We start from the raw sequence: 17,840 nt of genomic DNA on the forward strand, positions 1-17,840 counted from the left end.
ATTTGAACGGGAGATTGCTCTAAAGAGAGAGTGGTTTAGCTCGCGGCATTCGAATGGGTAAGCCCAGCATGCATTCGAACAGGGTCCACTCTGCATCCGAAACGGAAAGCTCCACCAACACCTCGAAAGGGAGAGCCCGTGATACGAGGACGTGGATGAGCTCGCGCATCCTACATTTGATTGAAAGGGGGCTATACTGCAATTCGAACGGGAGACCTCCACTAAGCATAGAAGTGGGTGGGCTCACAGCATTCGAACAAGAAAAATGAGAACGATGGTTGGCTCATGCTGCATTCGAAAGGGAGGGCTCACAATGCGATTAGAACGGGAAACTGCTCTAAAGAGAGAGTTGTTTGGCTCGCGGCATTCGAATGGGTAAGCCCAGCATGCATCTGAACGCAGATCCACTCTGCATCTGAATGGAAAAGCCCACTCAGTGCTTCAAAAGGGGGAGCCCGCTATACGTGGGAACTTGGGTGGGCTCAACGCCGCATTCGAACGGGAGATCTCTTACTGCGATCCGAATGGGAGGACCCTGATTTATATATATATATATATATATATATATATATATATATATATATATATATATGTGCACTCACACATACACAAACATACATGCATATGCATATACGCATGCGCACACACACACACATACATATCAGTACGTGTACACATATGCGCATGTGCATGTAGGGTGTAGCGAGACGGTGGCAGGTGGTGACGTGAGTGATAGAGACAGGTGGTACTGATAAGGGGATTAGCTGATTAGTGATTGATGAGCTTTCCTGATGTGGAAGCGATTGGATCTTATGTAGCAGTGATATGCATCTGAGGACCAATGACTGAGAGATTGAATTTGTTGTTCTGATAAAACTTTTTGGGGCAGCTGTGGTTGCTGCGCCGATACGGAATGAATGACAAGAATAAAATTTGGCCGGGATTGGAGGAGGACTGATTTAAGGTGCTTTTGGAACCAGAATCTTGAAGCTGCATAGTTACTACCATCTGTGAATAGCGGATCAAGAGGGGATTCAATGTGGGAATAACTGTAAGCGAGAAATGATGCGAGAGATTGGTAAGGTAGGATGGGCGTGGGCAGGTTGAAAATGTAAATCGAATGCCCCTTTTAAACTTGATCTGTTTTGCTTTGTTTAATGAAGAGTCTGATTGTTTTGTTGTCTATGATTTGCAGGTCTGAGAAGGTGGGATGGATATTGGGATTGAATTGTGTATTGACAGGGATTTCTGAGCAATGCAGAAAGACGAAAAAGGCTCAGATAAACATAGCGTCGAGTATGAGGGCATTTTGTTAAGATGTCGATGGTTAGAGGCATTCTGGTGTCTGGGCGTGCGGGTTGGGAATTTTTTTTTTTTTCAAGTTTTTATTGATTCCATATAACATATATACAGAATATTTGGAATCACATATTATATTACAACCCTTCCTCCCGAACATTAACCACCCCACCCCACCACCCAACACAAACAGATACCCCAGTGGTCAAATACAATTGACAAAGACACACAAACAAACAATAAAACAGAAAAAATATTTAGAAATACATTTAAAAAAGTATATGTTCAAAAACAAAAAGGCTACAACATACACATTTAAAACAACACTGTCCCTCACCGAGAGCCCTCCAAAATGGTCAAATAGCTGCCCCACCTCCTGATGAATATATCCATGTTGCCTAGCCTTCTATATGACAACTCTTCCCAAGCTGCCACCCCACCCATCTCCTCGCACCACTCACGAAACGAGGGGGCTCCAGCTGACTTCCATCCTCTAAGGATAATCTGTCTGCCCACCATAACACCGGCCAGGATCCAATTCTTCATGTACTTATCTCCTACATCAATGACCGCCCCGTCACCCAAAATACAGAGCCTGGGGCAAAAGGAGATCCAAGTACCAATTACTTCGGCCATAAAATTCTGGACCCTCAACCAGAACTCTTGTATCTTACAACACCCCCCAAAAACATGGGTACTGTTTCCATCTTCTAAATGGCATCGCCAGCAGGTGGGCATGTCCTTAAGACCAAGTCTATACAATTTAGAAGGGTTCCAATAAAATCTATGTAGAATCTTAAATTGCATAAGGCGCACCCTTGCATCTCTAGATGCAGACTTGACATTTTAAGAATCCTAGCCCACTCCAAAATCCTCCAAAAGCTAATTTAAATCTTCCTCCCATAATCTTTTGAGGGAATTTAAAGCTCCGTCCCCCAGACTCTGAATTAGCAGGGAGTAATACACTGATGCCTCATGACCTTTTCCAAAAGCAGTAATCACCACTCCCAGAGTATATGCCTCACTAGGGGGTTGCGTGCCACTCCCAAAAACAGTGCAGAGTAGGTGGCGCAGCTGTAAATACTTATAAAATTGAGATCTAGGAATTCCAAAATTTTGAACCAAATTTTCAAAAGGTCTCAATACTACACTCTCATATAGGTCACTGTGTGTATTAACCCCCCTCACAATCCAATCTGAGCAACAGAAAGGGGACTTATTAATACAAAATTTAGGGTTCAGCCATATGTTCGAGGCTACGTTTAAATAAATATCCGAATTAAACACTATGGACACTTTTGTCCTTATCGAGTGTACAGTGCATCCGGAAAGTATTCACAGCACTTCACTTTTTCCACATTTTGTTATGTTACAGCCTTATTCCAAAATGAATTAAATTCATTATTTTCCTCAAAATTCTACAAACAATACCCCATAATGACAATGTGAAAGAAGTTTGTTTGAAATCTTTGCAAATTTATTAAAAATAAAAAACGAAAAAATCGCATGTACATAAGTATTCACAGCCTTTGCCATGACACTCATAATTGAGCTCAGGTGCATCCTGTTTCCACTGATCATCCTTGAGGTGTTTCTACAACTTGATTGGAGTCCACCTGTGGTAAATTCAGTTGATTGGACATGATTTGGAAAGACACACACCTGTCTATATAAGGTCCCACAGTTAACAGTGCATGTCAGAGCACAAACCAAGCCATGAAGTCCAAGGAATTGTCTGTAGACCTTCGAGACAGGATTGTATCGAGGAAACATTTCTGCAGCATTGAAGGTCCCTATAAGCACAGTGGCCTCCATCATCCGTAAATGGAAGAAGTTTGGAACCACCAGGACTCTTCCTAGAGCTGGCCGCCTGGCTAAACTGAGCGAACGGGGGAGAAGGGCCTTAGTCAGGGAGGTGACCAAGAACCCGATGGTCACTCTGACAGAGCTCCAGCATTTCTCTGTGGAGAGAGGAGAACCTTCCAGAAGAACAACCATCTCTGCAGCACTCCACCAATCTGGCCTGTATGGTAGAGTGGCCAGACGGAAGCCACTCCTCAGTAAAAGGCACATGACAGCCCACCTGGAGTTTGCCAAAAGGCACCTAAAGGACTCTCAGACCATGAAAAACAAAGATTGAACTTTTTGGCCTGAATGGCAAGCGTCATGTCTGGAGGAAACCAGGCACTGCTCATCACCTAGCCAATACCATCCCTACAGTGAAGCATGGTGGTGGCAGCATCATGCTGTGGGGATATTTTTCAGCGGCAGGAACTGGGAGACTAGTCAAGATCGAGGGAAAGATGAATGCAGCAATCTACAGAGACATCCTTGATGTAAATCTGCTCCAGAGCGCTCTGGACCTCAGACTGGGGTGAAGGTTCATCTTCCAACAGGACAACGACCCAAAGCACACAGACAAGATAACAAAGGAGTGGCTCCGGGACAACTCTGTGAATGTCCTTGAGTGGCCCAGCCAGAGCCCAGACTTGAACCCGATTGAACATCTCTGGAGAGATCTGAAAATGGCTGTGCACTGACACTCCCCATCCAACCTGATGGAGCTTGAGAGGTCCTGCAAAGAAGAATGGGAGAAACTGCCCAAAAATAGGTGTGCCAAGCTTGTAGCATCATACTGAAAAAGACTTGAGGCTGTAATTGGTGCCAAAGGTGCTTCAACAAAGTATTGAGCAAAGGCTATGAATACTTATGTACATGTGATTTATTTTATTTTATTTATTTTTATTTTCTTTTAATAAATTTGCAAAGATTTCAAACAAACTTCTTTCACGTTGTCATTATGGGTTATTGTTTGTAGAACTTTGAGGAAAATAATGAATTTAATCCATTTTGGAATAAGGCTGTAACATAACAAAATGTGGAAAAAGTGAAGCACTGTGAATACTTTCCGGATGCACTGTAAATGCAAAATAACAGGGTGTGATTTAACTTCTCCGATTAATTTGATTGAAAGGCTATGCAGAGGCGAGATGGGGCAAGAGCTTCCTTTTCAATACAAAACCAGGGAGGGGCTCTCTCAGGTGGAAGCGACCAATGAGCCAAATGTTTGAGACCGACTGCATAATAATAAAACTAAATCTTGGGTAGGCCTAACCCAACTTTGTCAATCGGTCTATGTAACTTATTGAAATTTAACCTGGCACGCTTACCATTCCAAACGAACTATGCTATCAAATTGCTTGAAATAAGAGAGGGGGACATCTATAGGGAGAGACTGTAACAGGTAGTTGAATTTTGGAAAACAATTCTTTTAAATTACATTAACCTTCCCAATCATCGATAAGTGTAATGAAGTCCACCTGTCCACATCATTCGAAAATCTTTTTATTAAGGGATCAAAATTAACTCTGACTAAATCAGAAAAATTTGCTGGGAATAAAATTCCCAAATACTTAATGCCCTGTTTGGGCCACTGGAAGGCGCCCGGCTGGAAGGCCGTTACTGAACAGTACGCTGTCAAAGCCAAAGCTTCGGATTTGGACCAATTGACTTTGCATCCTGAGAACTTGGAAAAGGAACTAATAATTCTGTGGAGGCAAGGCATAGATCTAGTGGGGTCAGAGACAAATAATAAAATATCATCTGCGTAAAGCAGAAGCTTATGCGCCACACCTCCCACCGTCACCCCTGGAAAATCATCCTCATTTCTTATCGCAGCTGCTAATGGTTCCAGGGCAAGACAGAACAATAATGGGGAAAGAGGGCAACCCTGCCGAGTGCCCCTATTCAGAGTAAAATAATCTGAAATTAATCCATTTGTTTGTACCGCTGCTACGGGGTGTCTATAAAGTAACTTAATCCAACCAATAAATGTACTCCCGAACCCATACATTTCCAAAATCTTAAAAAGATAATCCCATTCCACCATATCAAACGCCTGTTCGGCGTCAAGTGAGATGGCAACGACCGGAGACTGATCATTCGCTATTGACCACATGATATTGATGAGACGCCTGATGTTTTCAGAAGAGCTGCCGAATAAACCCCACCTGATCTATATGTATAAGAGATGTCATAACCTTACTTAATCGGTTAGCCAAAATTTTTGACAAAATCTTTACATCTAGTTGGATCAGGGAGATTGGATGGTAACTTTTACACTTGCTTCAATCTTTGTCCTTTTTAAGAATCAGACTGATCCGGGCTTGTGTCATGGTTGGAGGAAGCTTTCCATTCTTTAATGATTCAGTATAAACTTCCAACAAAAGTGGAGCCAGTTCTGTAGCATAGGATCTAAAACCATCTGGCCCCGGAGCCTTGCCAGTAGGTAGGGGCTTAATTACCTTGTCAAGCTCCTCCAAGGTTATCTCAGAATCAAGAGCGTTTTTTTGATCAGTCTTCAGTTTAGGAAGATCTAATGGTTCCACAAAGTTTCTAATATCTTCATCAGTAGACGAAGATGTGGAACTATAAAGATCAAGATAGAATTCTTTAAAGGCATTATTAATATCAATGGCTGAGGTAAAAATTTCACCATCAGCAGATTTCACTGAGGGAATGGTAGAAAAAGACTCTCTCTGCTTTATATATCTAGCCAAAAGCTTCCCTGCTTTGTCCCCCGACCCAAAGCATGACTGTCTTGCCCTGAAAAACCAAAACTCCACTTTCTGCGACAAAATAGTATTATATCTGTATTTCAATCGGGTCAATTCTCTGAGGCCATCAGATGACATACAGCGCTTCAGCTCTGCCTCTGCACTTTTAATATTTCCTTCCAACTCCACGAGTTCTCGTGCTTTGGATTTTTTGATGAATGAGGCATACTGTATGATCCGACCCCTAAGAACCACCTTAAGTACCTCCCAAGTCACACCCACAGAGGATACCAAGGACCAGTTGGTCTCCATATAAACGCTGATTTCAGTCTTTAACATTTGTTGGAAATCAGGATTTTGCAAAAGAGATACATTAAGGGGCCAACTATATGATTTATTTTTCTCTATATGTGGCAACATCTCTAAACTCACCAGGGCGTGATCCGAGACTAAGATATTTCCAATTGAGCAATCAACTACAGATGAAATTAGGGATTTGGATATATAAAAAAAAAAATCTATTCTAGAATAAATCTTATGGACTGATGAAAAAAATGTATAGTCCCTACCAGATGGGTTCAAACATCTCCAAATATCTGTAAGACCAAGATTTTTACACATCCTGTGAAGCGTCAGTGTTGCTCTAGGAGGCTTGCACACTTTTGCTTCACTATGATCAAGGACTGAGTCCATCAAAAGATTAAAGTCTCCTCCCAAAATTATATCATGAGGGGTGCCAGCGGCTTGCAACATCCCTTCAAGATCTATAAAAAAGCCCTGATCATCAGCGTTAGGTGCATAAATATTAGCCAAAATCAGACTTTGCCCCTGAATTTCTGCTAAAACAATAATGACTCTTCCTAATTTATCATTAAACTGTTTGAGAAATTTGAATTGTAAATGTTTATTTACCAATATAATGACTCCCTTGCTCTTACTTGAGCCAACACTAAAGAAAACATGTCCACCCCATATCTTCCCAAATTTTCTTGAATTTCTTGAAGAAACACTATATCATATTTCTTACGTTTAAGAAAAGAAATAACCTTCCTTCTTTTTATGGGGTGCCCCAACCCATTCACATTCCATGTGGAGAGAGATGGTATACTCATATTAACATTTGACATTTTGATATAATAGAAAAAATTAATTGTGTGCCAAAAACAAAATTATGAAGACCACATTTCAACATCAATGCAACAATAAAACCCCGAACTTCCCCCCAAACAAAATAAACAGAAAAAAGAAAAATGTTCGCATTAACCCCACGCACAAAAGCGCCAACCAGCATCAATCCCTTAAAACTCAAAGAGTCCATGTACGCCTATGAGAGACCCCGCGACAAACAAATTTGTAAGGCAAAATTACATAACATCAAATAATTTGTAAAACAAACCCCAGCCAATAGGCAGAATAAACACAAAGAACGTGTAGACTCATTCACAGAACTGTCTCAAAGGTGTGTTCCTTCACAAAATAAATTCCAGCCAATATAAAGCCGTTCATTTTCCTCGGACAGACAAACGAATCTTCAGTGAGCCAGCTGATGAGTGCAGCAGATGACATAATCATTCCAATGTCCCACGAAAATACTCCACAAATCATACTCCAGCCAACAGGAGGCATAAGCACAAGGAACTGACAGATTCATCCATAACTGTCCCGAAGTAATGTTATTTAATAAAACAAGCTCCAACCGCTAGGCGGAACCAGCACAAAAGGAAACGAAACACGCATCCTGGTTCCTCGGATGGTCAAGAGTCAATTCACTCGGAGTCCGCATAAAAGTATATCCCATGATTTACACAGACCGCCAACTTTATAAAAGACATCCTTAGTGTGGGCATGTAGATATTTTGCGGTCATCCGTAGTGTCTATTCTCAATCTGCCTGGGAACTTCATTGTAAAAGTGATCTTCCGTCAATGCAAAAGTTTATTTAAGGAAAAGTGTTAATCCACAAAACAAAACAAACTCCAACCACTCAGCGGAGCCAATGCAAAAAGAAACAAAAATGGCGCCCAGCTTCCTCCGAAAGCCAGAGTATGTACAGTGAGTCAATCCACTCACAAGAGAAACACCCAATGGTTACTCACCCATTGTTTCAATAAAAGACATTGCCTGATTGGAACATGTAAATACTTTGCTGCCATCCTTGGTGTTTATTCTCAGTCTGGCTGGAAACATCAGAGCAAAAGTGATCTTCCGCTGATGTAAGTGTTTCTTGTATTCCTTAAACCGATCGCGTTTCTCTCTTGTCGAGTTCGCAAAGTCCGGGAACAAGAAAATATTGTCATTCTTCCAAGAAAGCCTTCCTTTACTCCTCGCCTGGCACAACACGAGATCTTTATCGGATGATTTAAAAAATTTGGCCAGAATCGATCGGGGCCTTCCTCGCTCGGCAGATCTGTGAGCTGGGACTCTGTGAGCTCGCTCGATTTCCAGCTTGTGGCCTGTTATGTTGAGCAGACTCGGGAAAAGCTCATCTAGGAATTTCACCATATCTCTGCCCTCCTCATGCTCAGGAATTCCAACAATTCGAATGTTATTCCTGCGGCTTCTATTCTCAAGATCTTCAAGCTTTTCAAGAACACTGTTGGGCCTCATGTATTCAGATAGAAGACAAATGCAGGTCTAACGCAGTCATACAACCTAACTCAGGCCCCCACAAACCAGGTCATAAATCTTACTGATAAAATCGCACCAAAATCAAACAAAGGGAGTCCAAAACAGACTACAAATCCCATGAAGCCTTGCTCACTAAAGGATCGAACTCTCAACTCCTATTGGATGAGGCACACAACAGAACGTCCCTCAACCATGACATCATCAGGAGTAGAAATACCTCTGAAATGCTTCCGAGGATTTGCTTCCAGCAACTTTGCTCGCCGTGTGTAGACGCAGCTCATCGCTGCTCTCAGATGCAGCCTCGTGGCACAAGGAAGTAACGTCCAACTTGAAACTGTGGCCATACAATCTCCATCTCGCTGGACGAGTTGAGATTACTCTGTGTTCCACCGAACACTCTAACGGATCCGAAGGAGACCGCCGAGCAATCCGCATCTTCATCTGTTTGCCTGCAGAAGTGAAGAGATAAAAGATTTCTCTTCCATCTTCAATCAAGTCGATGTCACTGATTTCTCCGCCAGCCCACAGAGAATCAGCAGCCGTACCGCCCGCCGACAGAGCGAGGAAACGGCCTCCCGTCATCACCCGAGCCTCGAGGAACCGAGTCGGAGTTAAAGGACGGATGAACACACATTCTGCATGCGATTCAAGTAAGAGGTTTACGTCTGGGCAGAGATAGAATATTATAGTGTGTTATTCTTGTGTTTCAAGGTTATTGCTTGTACGGTTTATGGACCGCCATGTCCGCTCATTATTAATACTCAGAGTATTAATTATCACGAATTTGATTTGCTGTATTGTGGTCCAACCACATTGGGCTGTTGTGCATTTCCGCCATCGCGGGTGAGACCGGCAAACTGAGTTTATCCATTAAAGAATCAAAGAACGCGGGACTGTTTACGAGCCGTCCACTGCGTCTCTGAGTGATAAACTAACAGCTGCTTTCTCTCCCACGATCGCGAAATCGGCTTTGGGGCCGTCACTTAATTCTCTCTCTCTCATACTAACCACACACACACGTGACCCCTCACAAAGATTCTGGCACACATTTTTGGCTAGTAGATAGCTTCGTGATAAAGCTCAGCTTTGTCCCTAAGCTACCATTGACTGGTTTCTCTCTGCCCACATTCGCGGTCATATTCCCTGGCCGGAAGTCTCACGTGACACACTCTCCACGAGAGTCACGTCTGCCATTTTGTGCACGTCCCTCCTTACACACACACACACACACCCTCATGTGTTATAGGATTATTTTGATTTCCATATCTAATCATATCACTGTTTAGTTTGTAGTTGTAAGTCAGAAGTTTATTGACTGCACTGTATTAATTATTAATTGATATTACTGCATAAATAAACTTTGTTATATTACAAAGAGAAGTGTTTTGGTTTGTTTTGCAAACACCTGTGTCATGCTGACGGGATGTCAGTGCTCGGATTCAAGCCTTCATTCACTGATATTTTTCGAATGTCAATTTTCCTAAGAAAACAATCTAATATTGAGACTGTTATACTATCTGGTTATTAGTCCCTGATTCCAGGGTGGTGCCCCGTCAATGTCAATCCTTATTAATATTCTATTGATTTTTGATAATTGATCATTATCTTTGATGATTGTTGAATTTGAATGATCAATAAGCTAGTGTTCATTTTAATTAATGTTTCATCAATGTTAACAATTAATGATTATCTTTGATAATTGTTGATTTAAAGGATTAGAAAAAGCTAACATTGATTCTCATCAATGTTCTGTTGATTTTAATAATTAATAATTATCTTTGATAATTAGTAATTATTGCTGATAACCAAACCCACTCCTAAACGTAGCACACTACATTTACTGGAGCCCCATATGAGGTTTTAATGAGTTAGATTCAATTAATTAATTTAAATATTAATTAATAACTAAAGAAATAATTACCAATTATTTCTGATAGTAACACTGATCTAAACAACTAGTAAAGCCCTACATAATAATTGGTGCCCTGTGTGAGGCATCCTACTTTGTCACAGTGTGTATGCATAAGAATCCAAAGTAATAACTTGAATCATTACTTCAAAGTTTGGTTCTGTTTGACAATTGACTTCTCACAACTTGCCAAACATAAGCCAGTGTGGTGTGAAAGTGCTCTTAAGAGTGAATTAGGGGTTGGTAAATTTACTATAGTCTGCTTAAACCTGCTGTTGTTGTTATTTAACTCCTAACGCTTTCATCTAAATGTTACAGAGAGGTGCCAAGTCACTTCATTGATGTCCACCAAAGAGAGAACGCAGTGAAATTCGCACATTACATAACAGTAGCCCGTAAGCCACAGGTCGAAGCCTCTCACCTGTGCATTCGTGTCAGCATTATAGAAACTGTAAAACAACAAGCTATCAGAGCCACTGTCACAAGAATCTAAAATGAGTCACCAATCGCCCTGCGTGACTGGAGCTGAAGCTCCACAGAGGTTAGTCGACCCAGCACTGCAAGATGTAGTTGCTGCTGTCCTCCATCTCTCCGTAGAGGAGAGAGATAACCTTAAAGGCTACAATATTAGTCGTTGTGATGAAGCATTGCAGGAACTAGTTGATTATGTCAACAACCCGGTCGGGAAGCCAAAGAGCACAATCCTGGACCTAGTGGGCCAAATGTTCCTCCTTCATCACCGCAAAACCCAACTGCAAACCGCAGAGCACCAGGCCCAGCTCGCCCAGCTGCAGAGCAGCTATCAAGTGGTGCAGAGGGAAAATCTCAGCCTGCACCAAGACGTTAGGTGCACCCAAGCTGAGAAAGTCCAGGCACAGGAAGATAATGCCTGGATGCAGGAGGAAAATGAAACCCTGCACAGGCAGCTACAAGCTGCCCAGCTAAGAGTAGAGTCAGATCAGGTAAGTGCAGCTGAAACGCACAGCACAACATCTGACATAGAAGAGGGCCCCCTCTTTAGCGCTACGCGTAGAAATGTGCCCCTAAGAAACCCAGGGACACACGCTAGGAGCCGAGCTGCCCCTAGTGGTACAGTCCCTGACTTCGTACTCCAAGACACTTTTCAAGCTCCTCCAGCGGCCCGCTGGTTTGATGCAGGTGCCCCTCCTTACAGTTGCCCTCCTCAGTCAGTTTTCAGTCATGCCACCTTGCGTTTCAAACCGACTGATTCCACACCATGGAGAGGGGACAATTATTGTCAAGCCCAGAGTGGTGTAAGCAGCTCGAAGATCCCATTAGCCAGGGAGCTGTACGCAACCCGGGGTCCACCCCCACGCGTCGACCGGACTCCTTCCCCACCACGAAGGGGAGGAAGTCGTCCTCATCGCTAAAGTGATCCGAGTGACTATGGTGTTTCGGATGACTCGGACGACCCGTGGTCATACCGACACCAACACTTGCGCATCTGACAACTCCCTCGCAGGGGACATAGAGCGCTTTGACCCAAGTAATCGAGATTCAAACATCGACAGTTATCTCAGAGAAATTGAGCACTGCCTGATTGACTTGCCTTACACTTTGTCGCATGAAAAACTCAAGCTCATATGGAAGACCATGGTAAGGAGTGTCCATGCGTTCATGGAAACGCTACCGACAGGTACATGAAACCGCTACTCAGCTCTGTGTAAAGCCCTATGCGAGGAGCATTAACTGTATATCGACGAAGCCTCCGCTACCATAGCTGCTTTTGCCAACACCCAGAAGAGACACGAGCCTCCGCGTGAGTATTACAGATGCCTGAGAACCACGTACTTCCAAGGAAGTAACGCACCAGGTCTGGAGGAGGAACCTCAAGATGGCGCCGAGTATGGCTTCTGTGTTGCGAGCTCCGACACAACATGGCAATGTTTTGTTTGTTTTGTTCACAATTCTTATGTTTTTTGTCTTGGATGTTGTCTGCCTTATTGTCTACGACAGACAAACACTTTTGGACATTGGTTTAGCAATTTCACACCATAAACCAGACTTCAAATTCTTCAATGCCGACCCAATGTTTACAAACACGTAAGCGGAGCCCTTTGTCTGGGCAGCCCAGACGCGGAAACGCAGGAGGAAAAGGGGAAACAGAGCCGGCGTTCTCATCAGAGTAAGACGACAGAGCGAAATACCTCTCAGGTAAATGCAGAGGTGGTGGTGTGTTTTATGATCAACAAATCCTGGTGTGATCAGAGGAACGTACATTCTATCAAGTCTTTCTGCTCTCCTGATCTGGAATTTCCCATGCTTCTGTGTCGACCATTCTGGCTACCGAGGGAATTCACAGCGGTCATTATCACTGCTGTGTACATCCCACCACAAGCCGACACAGACCAGGCACTCAAGGAACTGTATGGGATTATAAGCAAGCAGGAAACCGTGCACCCTGAGGCCGCGTTCATTGTGACCGGGGACTTTAATAAAGCCAGTTTCAAATCAGTCGCACCAAAATACCACCAGCACATTAGTTTCAACACACGAGGGGACCAGGTTTTGGACCATTGCTACTCTCCCTTCCGGGATGGCTACAAATCCCTCCCCCACCCACCATTTGGCAAATTGGACCACTCTTCCATTCTGCTTCTGCCCGTTTACAGGCAGAAACTGAAACAGGAAGCACCCACCCTCAGAATGATCCAGTGCTGGTCGGACCAATCAGACTCTATGCTACAAGACTGTTTTGATCACACAGATTGGGAGATGTTCAGGTCCGCCTCTGATGACGACATCGAGGTTTACGCTGATAGCGTAATGTGTTTCATCAAAAAGTGCATGGAGGATGTCGTTCCGACCAGAACAACACGGATCTATCCAAACCAGAAGCCATGGATAAATAGCGATGTTCGCATGGCACTTAATGTGCGGACCTCCGCTTTCAATTCCGGGAACACGGAGGAGCATAAACAAGCCAGTTATGCCCTCCGAAAATCAGAACAGCAAAACGCCAGTACAGGAACAAGACTGAAGGACAGTTTAACACCACCAACTCTAGAAGCATGTGGCAGGGAATTAACATCATCACAGACATTAAAGGGAATAAAAACTCCGCCATGAACACCGCTGCCTCTCTCCTGGATGAGCTAAATAATTATTATGCTCGTTTTGAGGGAAATAACACCACCCTCGCGGAGAGAGCTCTCGCAGACGAAGCTACAGAGGTTAGTTCACTCGCCGTCTCTGTAGCGGATGTAACCCGATCCTTCCAACGGGTGAATATCCGCAAAGCCGCGGGCCCAGACGGCATTCCGGGCCGCATCATCAGAGCGTGCGCGAACCAGCTGGCTGGTGTTTTTACAGACATTTTCAAAATTTCCCTCTCTTTGTCTGTAGTCCCCACATGCTTTAAAACATCCACCATTGTGCCTGTTCCAAAGCAATCAAAAATAACTTGCTTAAATGATTGGCGTCCTGTTGCTCTGACCCCCATCATCAGCAAATGCTTTGAGAGACTAACCAGAGATTACATCTGCTCTGTGCTGCCTCTCTCTCTTGACCCATTGCAGTTTGCTTACCGCAACAACCGCTCCACTGATGATGCCATTGCATCTACACTACACACTGCTCTCTCCCACCTGGAAAAAAAGAACACTTATGTGAGAATGCTGTTTGTAGACTACAGCTCAGCATTCAACACCATAGTGCCCTCCAAGCTAGATGAGAAACTCCGGGCTTAAACAGCTCGCTGTGCAGCTGGATCCTGGACTTCCTGTCAAGCAGATGCCAAGTGGTTAGAATAGGCAGCAACATCTCCTCATCACTGACCCTCAACACTGGAGCCCCACAGGGCTGTGTTCTCAGCCCACTCCTGTATTCCCTGTACACACATGACTGTGTGGCAACACATAATCTCTCCCACATCTCTCCCACGATCAACACATAAACTCCAATGCCATCATTAAGTTTGCTGATGACACGACGGTGGTAGGTCTGATCACTGACAATGATGAAACAGCCTACAGAGAGGAGGTGCACACTCTGACACACTGGTGTCAGGAGCACAACCTCTCCCTCAACGTCAGTAAGACAAAGGAGCTTGTGGTGGACTTCAGAAGAAAAGACAGAGAACACAGTCCCATCACCATCAATGGAGCACCAGTGGAGAGAGTCAGCAGCTTCAAGTTCCTGGGTGTCCACATCACTGAGGAACTCACATGGTCCATCCACACTGAAGTCATTGTGAAGAAGGCTCATCAGTGCCTCTTCTTCCTGAGATGGCTGAGGAAGTTTGGAATGAACCGCCACATCCTCACATGGTTCTACACCTGCACTGTAGAGAGCATCCTGACTGGCTGCATCTCCACCTGGTACAGCAATAGCACAGCCCACAACCGCAAAGCACTGCAAAGGGTGGTGCGAACTGCCAGACACATCATCGGAGGTGAGCTTCCCTCCCTCCAGGAAATATATACAAGGCGGTGTGTGAAAAAAGCTCGGAGGATCACCAGAGACTCCAGCCACCCGAGCCATGGGCTTTTCTCACTGCTACCATCAGGCAGGTGGTATCACAGCATCAGGACCCGCACCAGCCGACTCCATGATAGCTTCTTCCCCCAAGCAATCAGACTTTTGAACTCTTGATCTCCCACGATCAAAATACATCAGCATTATTACTCTTACCCTTATATCTCACACCGGACTGTCATAAATTATATTATTATTATATATATTCTCTCTTAACAACTTACTATCAACCGACAGCCTGAATGTCAATACAGTACAATACAGCCTACTGTACATTCTATATATACTACTATATATACTTTTTTATTTTTATTGAATAATGTGTATCTATATTGTGCATATTGTATACTGTACAGTGTATGTTATTATTTGTATATTGTGTTGTGTGTAATTATGTGTATATTACACTTTAAATTGTGTTGTGTTAATTTGATGTTATTGTAAATTGGTATATGTCTCATTACTGTCACGACTGCTATATTGATCGGAACTGCACCCAAGAATTTCACACACCATTGCACTTGTGTATTTGGCTGTGTGACAATAAATGTGATTTGATTTGATTTGATTTTCCTTCACAACCTCCACGAGTGCGTGCAATATAACGTCATGATGCACTGCAGAACAGGCAACCCCACCATGCAGGAAAACAGAAGGTACGCGCAACTGGTATGGGAGACACACGTGCACCCTGCCCGAGGGTACGAAGGCGATGCCAGAGTCCTGGGGATCCAAGCCTCAGAATATGCAGACCTAGCGCTTGAAGGCAAAGAAATGCCTCGCGTTAAGGTGAATGCTAGAACAGGACCCCAGAGGCGCCGATCACCCCACCAGCCAGGTAGGCAACAGAACCATGGGGGTGGTAACCAGACACACCCCCAGGGTCACGGCAGGCCAAAACGACAAAACATTCGCCGGCAGAAAGGAAAGGCACGGTTCGAACGAAAACCCAAACAAGAAGGTGGGTGGGTAGAAAAGGTTTTGAATCCCCTCAGAGAACAAGATTTGAGAAAAGAAATGGAGGATATAAGGAGATGCTTGACTGAGTTAGTAACGAAGCTTGACGTGCTCCATTGTTTACCAGGTCCGCCGAACTCCTCAAAGGAATATGGTGCTGAAACCTCGTTAGTATGACTAGATGATGTACCCTCTCCCGTTAACGCCAAAGTTTACTTTGTAGGTCGGGAAAAGGGGAACAGGGTCCAAGTTGCTCCCCAAAACAGTCACTCCTAACATGCCACACCCTCCTTTTCTGACCTTCTTGGGCTATCTGTACCATAAGGGCAACGCCTGACACATGGGACATTCAGCTTCCATGCACTACTCGACACCGGTTCCAAAATATTCTAATGGGTTCCAACACCTTCGCAGAGGTGGCTAGAGCAAAGCTCTCCCTTGGCAAACCGTTATAGACAGAGACCTGCAACGTAAGCATCACAAGCTACACGCAAGATAGGTCATCTATCACAAAACAGGCCTGGATTGACACCTTTCAAGGGATGATGCTAATAGACCCTGTTTACATATGTCCCATTAATACGGAACCACTGTTAGTTGGCCAGGACCTACTGAACCGATTGGCTCCGCTCATTGACTGCCGTCGTGGACACACGTGGGCTCAGGTTGACATACCGAAACCACTTGGTCCAGAAAACAGTTTGCCAGCTTCAGATGGACAAGTCGCCATCGTCCAAAAATCCAGCAGAGAAGACGTCTCCAACAACAACAATTACAGGGCCTAGGTATAACCCTTCAGGGTACTATAGTCACTGTAAATTTGCACTCCGTTCTTATCAATAACACTTTGCATGCTTTAGGGACTTTGTCAGAGAAGACAACTTATGCGTGTATCGTTAGAGATCTAATGCAGGACCTCCTCAGGGAAATTAGCTCCTCAGTCAACAGTCTGAGTGGTGGAAGGATTCCAGCTTACCTGGTCTCCCTAGACCTTGTCGAACAAATCCTTAGATCTGTTACTACCTCCATTGTGCAACCTTCATAGTTACACATGGCATATAGTTTTGGCATTGAAATTCCAATCCATGTAAATCCTCGGAACCTCAAAATAGGATTTATCCTCAATCTACCATTATAGGCAGAACATATACAGACTAAAGTCCATATTTAATGTTGGTTTTCAGAGAGGTAATGCACACATTCACCTCAAAACACCACCAACACTCGCCTACCATGATGAGGGACCCTCGCTCTACCTTATCCCTAACCAAAAGATGTGTACCAAGACAAAGTACATTCATTGGGTTTGTCAAAACGCAACCCCTTTGTTAGAGAGGTGACTAACTACCTCTGCGACCTAAGAGCCGAATTCCCTGAACAAGTGTCATGGTAGCATGTCCATCAAAGATGAAGGAACAGAGACAAGGGTAGAGCGAGCAGGCAATCGCTGGCTCGTTAACACACCAGCCACCGAAATCCCAATATAACCATACAACCGCCATGATACAGCCACTAAACTAAGGCTACCAAACCAAACGGTGTTCTTAATGGTTCCCCAAGGAGCCACCGTGCACATTGATGATATTGTCCTCCATCATCTCAACGTCGACAAACATGACGCAGAAATTGAGATCATGGACACATTCAGAGGTCACAACCTCACCATTGATGACACCCTTCAACAGCAGCTTCAGACTGAAGGGACGAAATTAGTGAAGTTTAGTCTCAAACCGACTGGCTTGACCACTATATTTCCTAGTCCCATAAGCAGATCGTCATTATACCAAGAACACCCTATCAGTTTGGTTGCCCTCTGGCTCCTCCTTAGTGGTTGGATCATCACAATTATTGCACACGCCATGTACAGGTACATTCAACACCTACATGCCAGACTGGACTCACTTCCGAACTCTCAACTCCTATTGGATGAGGCACACAACAGAACGTCCCTCAACCATGACATCATCAGGAGTAGAAATACCTCTGAAATGCTTC

The 17,840-nt window shown here is 44.0% G+C and overlaps 1 protein-coding gene across 1 annotated transcript in view; it reads right to left on the minus strand.

Moving 5' to 3' along the window:
• LOC127411010 (protein unc-79 homolog) overlaps positions 1–17,840 on the minus strand; it is a 135,898-nt gene that overhangs the window by 38,436 nt on the left and 79,622 nt on the right. The gene's annotated exons all lie outside the window — the stretch shown is intronic.

Source organism: Myxocyprinus asiaticus, chromosome 20, assembly GCF_019703515.2.
Source record: "Myxocyprinus asiaticus isolate MX2 ecotype Aquarium Trade chromosome 20, UBuf_Myxa_2, whole genome shotgun sequence".
NCBI lineage: Eukaryota > Metazoa > Chordata > Actinopteri > Cypriniformes > Catostomidae > Myxocyprinus > Myxocyprinus asiaticus.